Consider the following 6,000-nt stretch of genomic DNA (forward strand, 5'->3'; position numbering starts at 1 on the left):
ATCATCAATAATAGTCAAAGTGGAATATGTGAATAGTGTAAAAATATCAAACGTTGCGAGTATTTATGAACATAGAAAATATAGTTTTTGAGCAACCTAATAAACATACATTCTAGTACGGAGTATATATATTTCAATTTGATCAAAGTTTTTGTTTAATATCTTTTTAGTTAACGTATAAAAAATGTTAAATAATGATTATATTGTTTTGGTATTGTTCATATACTTTGTCTCTAATATTTTCCATAATATCTTTGTGATAGACAATAGAAGTCAATAACATCTTTAAATTAAATAGTTTTTTGAATTTAGTATATAGATATTATTTTATACCGTATATTCAATAATATAGATTGTATTATCTATATACTTCGAAGTAATGTAAATGATATGCTTTTAAGCAATAAAAAGTAAAAGTAAAATTAAAAATGACATGTGTCAACACCACATTGAGATACCCTCTCTTTTAGTATAGTATATAAATAGATAGAAACATCATAGTGTCTTGTACTCTGTAGAATATATCAATTTTTAGATTAATAATAAAAAAATTACATGATATGTGTCAGCTTAAGGTAGTGTCTGACAACTTACGTAGTACTCGTATATTTATGCTATATATATTTCGCAGAATATTCATTATAAATGGTAATTTACTTAGTGCACCATATTTACCTAACGTTTACATAAGCCGATTGGGAATAGAATAATATGCATATTTACATCTTCTATTTTTATTTAGTATTAAAAATAATCAAAAAATTTATTTCCATAAGTAAATAAGTATTTCATAGTGTAATTGATTTATTACCAAAGCAATTAGAAGGTTTAAGTAAAAACATATACGAAGTTTATTATCACATTTATTGCCATATTAAATATTTGAAGTAGATTATTGTTTATTAAAGAGATTATACTTGCAGTAAATGATATGGGTATTACATGCATTTGTATTATGTAAGTATTTAGACAAATCCAACAAAATGATACGGAGTACATGACTATATTCATCATCTATATTAATAGTCACCAAATAACATTAAAATTACATAGATGTGTGAATATAATAGTTAGTGTAAAAATAAAAGAGTTGCGTCTAAAAAAATGAGGAGTTACATAATAGAGTAGTACATAGATTAGGTTACGCAAGCTTTTCTCGTGTTTAAAGAAGTTACATACTCCGTACTTTATTTTTTAAAGTAATAGTAAAATATTACTTATAATTATCGAATTTAGTTGTAAAATTATTATACAATATTATAGTAACCTTTTTTATACTATATTAATACTTCGTTGATTTTCTAATTTATTTGTATTCTAATTATGTAAGTACAAACTCGGTAGATTACATTAATTATTTTTTGTAAATATCCTACTACATAATCAGTATAATGGATATTTTTTAAAATAAAAATATAATCATATATTGTTATATTTGTTCCCAAAATATAAAAACAGATTTTATAAAGTATTCCTCATATATAGAATCACATCTTTTTTTTAGGAAAATAGAATCAAATACTTTATTAGTTTATTGGGTAAAAAGGTAACAAAATAATTTACAATCAAGTATTTTATATTTTATTTTTTTATATCTAAAAGAGAGGCCAATCAATTAGTGACATTTGTCATCACCACATTGATTTCTATAAGTAAATAAGTATTTCATAGTGTAATTGATTTATTACCAAAGCAATTAGAAGGTTTAAGTAAAAACATATACGAAGTTTATTATCACATTTATTGCCATATTAAATATTTGAAGTAGATTATTGTTTATTAAAGAGATTATACTTGCAGTAAATGATATGTGTATTACATTTGTATTATGTAAGTATTTAGACAAATCCAACAAAATGATACGGAGTACATGACTATATTAATCATCTATATTAATAGTCACCAAATAACATTAAAATTACATAGATGTGTGAATATAATAGTTAGTGTAAAAATAAAAGAGTTGCGTCTAAAAAAATGAGGAGTTACATAATAGAGTAGTACATAGATTAGGTTACGCAAGCTTTTCTCGTGTTTAAGGAAGTTACATACTCCGTACTTTATTTTTTAAAGTAATAGTAAAATATTACTTATAATTATCGAATTTAGTTGTAAAATTATTATACAATATTATAGTAACCTTTTTTATACTATATTAATACTTCGTTGATTTTCTAATTTATTTGTATTCTAATTATGTAAGTACAAACTCGGTAGATTACATTAATTATTTTTTGTAAATATCCTACTACATAATCAATATAATGGATATTTTTAAAATAAAAATATAATCATATATTGTTATATTTGTTCCCAAAATATAAAAACAGATTTTATAAAGTATTCCTCATATATAGAATCACATCTTTTTTTTAGGAAAATAGAATCAAATACTTTATTAGTTTATTGGGTAAAAAGGTAACAAAATAATTTACAATCAAGTATTTTATTTTTTATTTTTTTATATCTAAAAGAGAGGCCAATCAATTAGTGACATTTGTCATCACCACATTGATTTCTATAAGTAAATAAGTATTTCATAGTGTAATTGATTTATTACCAAAGCAATTAGAAGGTTTAAGTAAAAACATATACGAAGTTTATTATCACATTTATTGCCATATTAAATATTTGAAGTAGATTATTGTTTATTAAAGAGATTATACTTGCAGTAAATGATATGTGTATTACATTTGTATTATGTAAGTATTTAGACAAATCCAACAAAATGATACGGAGTACATGACTATATTCATCATCTATATTAATAGTCACCAAATAACATTAAAATTACATAGATGTGTGAATATGATAGTTAGTGTAAAAATAAAAGAGTTGCGTCTAAAAAAATGAGGAGTTACATAATAGAGTAGTACATAGATTAGGTTACGCAAGCTTTTCTCGTGTTTAAGGAAGTTACATACTCCGTACTTTATTTTTTAAAGTAATAGTAAAATATTACTTATAATTATCGAATGTAGTTGTAAAATTATTATACAATATTATAGTAACCTTTTTTATACTATATTAATACTTCGTTGATTTTCTAATTTATTTGTATTCTAATTATGTAAGTACAAACTCGGTAGATTACATTAATTATTTTTTGTAAATATCCTACTACATAATCAGTATAATGGATATTTTTTAAAATAAAAATATAATCATATATTGTTATATTTGTTCCCAAAATATAAAAACAAATTTTATAAAGTATTCTCATATATAGAATCACATCTTTTTTTTAGGAAAATAGAATCAAATACTTTATTAGTTTATTGGGTAAAAAGGTAACAAAATAATTTACAATCAAGTATTTTATTTTTTATTTTTTTATATCTAAAAGAGAGACCAATCAATTAGTGACATTTGTCATCACCACTTTGATTTCCTCTCTTTTAGTATAATATATAGATAGATATTTAGGTAATCAAGCTAATTGATCTGATTGATTTACACTCCTAAATTGTAGCCATAATTGTGGCACCGTAAATTTGTATATATTGACTTATTATCAATGAGAATCCTCAACCATTCAAACCATTATTCTCTTTGAATAATTATAAGGTGATTAAATGTTAGATTATCTTCTATCAGTCATGAATTATGGACTTATGGTCTTAACCCTAATTTAATTGACTCATCTATTCTTCTTTTTCGTTTGTTTATCTTTTTCCTTGTTGTTTGCGTAAATGTTAATTCGTTTCAGGTTGATTACTCTAGGAATCATGACAAACAAAGCTTTTATCAGGCCTACAGTGTTCTAATCGGCATATTATACAATCGGTTGTATCTTGTGCATGATCAAACAAAGCTTTTTTTTGCCCATGTAACACTAGGCTGGGTTATCTTATAATTATATACACTACAAGAATTTGTATCTTTAACGACATTTACGACGGTTATTCCCGTCATTGTTTGGTTGTTAGCCCCGTCGCAAAAGGCTTTTACGACGGGTTTACGACGAATTTACGACGGGATTTCTATTAACGACGACCCCCTTTTATGACGGGTTCGCGACAGGAAATCCCGTCGTTAATCAACGATTATTGGCCTTTCGCGACGGGATTTCCCGTCGTTAATAGTACAATTTCTTGTAGTGATATGATGAGGATGCTTGTCTCAACATGACTCCTTTTTTTTTATAAGGATAGAAAACCAGGTTAATCTCCCTTTGAGAGGGCCAACTATAGCATCCTTACGGATGGTGAATGAGGGAACGATCCAAAGACGAAAATCTCAACGACATAGAATTACAACGAGCAATTTAATGATTTTAGAAGGCTCATCATGTTAATAAACTCTTTTTAATTATTTTTTTTATGAAGGTAAGATTAAGGACCCTACTGCACTGGTATTTCCAACCAGCTTTGCAGGTCAGACTCATTGGAAGTGAGGTAGGATTATAGGGGAAATCCTCACTCCCAAAGAGCCCTTAGTGGGGTTTAATCCCATAACCTTGAGGTTATGAGGCCAAACCTTTACCACTAGGCCAAGTCTTGCTTGGTAATAAACTCTTTTTAATTATTATTACTAGTATATGCATTAGCAGGATACTCCTTCCGTATTTATTTAAGGGATACACTTGCCTTTTTCGGCCGTATTTATTTAAGAGATACACTTGCCATTTTTAGTAACTTATCAACTCCACTATCTAATTAAATAATCATCTACACCCCACCCCCTAAAATAGCATGGTCTCCACTTGTTTTACTTATTAAAATATCTACCTAACCCCACTTGGTTTATTACTTTATTTCATTTAATTTTTTTTCTTCTTAATACACGTGCCCGGCCAAGTATATCTCTTAAATAAATACGAGTTATTATCTTGTCAACCACTTTTGATAGTAAATTTAATATTTTTGTGATGTTCTTTGTTTACAATAGTTTTTATGCACGCGATGCGTACTTAATTAAGATTTTACGTAAGCACTTATAATCCTAAAAAAGTCACGCGATCTTAAAAAAACATATCATAATATTGTGTTCATAGTGTTTATGCACGATAAGCTTACTTGAGACTTCATATGAATACCTTTAATCCAAATATACTCATATTGTTAATTAAGAGAAAATTTTATTTTATTTTTACGGTTTAAACAATTTAAATATGGATTAATTCGGGCAAATTAGACCATTTATATGCTAGTTATTTTATTTTATCTTTTTAATCGTTATACGCTTAGAGAAATGGTTAATGATAGTGTATGATTTTATTATTGCTAGTTGAATTTTAGATTGAAAGAAATATTATTTGATACTTACTAATTGATGAAATATTTTATGTCTCAGTTGACCGTTAAAGATAATGTCCAAGTGATTAAATTATGTTTAGGCAAAAGGTCTTGTGCGCATAAGGTGTACAATAAATTTATTGTACACCAAGATAACTTTAACCTTTTTTTTTGTAACTTTAATCTATTTTTGATTAACTTTTATATTAGTAAAAAAAAAATTGATAGATAAATATTTTAAAGGATTAAATGATTAATTTTATACATTATTAGTTATTTTGAAGAAATAAGTTTTACTAAAATGAAAAAAATTATCACTAAAAAATAGATAACTTTTACATATATATGCTTAACTTTTAAGTATTTTGAGTTAACTTTTACTCCGGTGTACAATATCTATTGTACACCCATTATAAATAAGAATTTGTGATGTCTAGGTAGTCGGTAATCTATTTCAGTTGCTCACTTCATTCTTAGTACTCAGCTTATGCGCGTATTATTGATCTTCTAATTACTATTGATTTTCAATTTGCAAGTTATGATCTTTTACTAATTGATTTTGCAATTTGTTAATTGAATAAGAGAAAAGTCTGTGGTAAAAGAAGTGAGAACTGAGAAGTCACAAGTCACAAGTGGAATTGTCCCTAATTTCTCATGAATCATACTGCTTTTTGAACTTTAATTTAATTTATTTTTAATTCTCCTCATCATTTTACATTTAATTTATTTATATGGTGCATCTTCACATTTGACTGATCCTCCA

The sequence above is a fragment of the Spinacia oleracea genome, chromosome 4 (assembly GCF_020520425.1).
Source record: "Spinacia oleracea cultivar Varoflay chromosome 4, BTI_SOV_V1, whole genome shotgun sequence".
Lineage (NCBI taxonomy): Eukaryota > Viridiplantae > Streptophyta > Magnoliopsida > Caryophyllales > Amaranthaceae > Spinacia > Spinacia oleracea.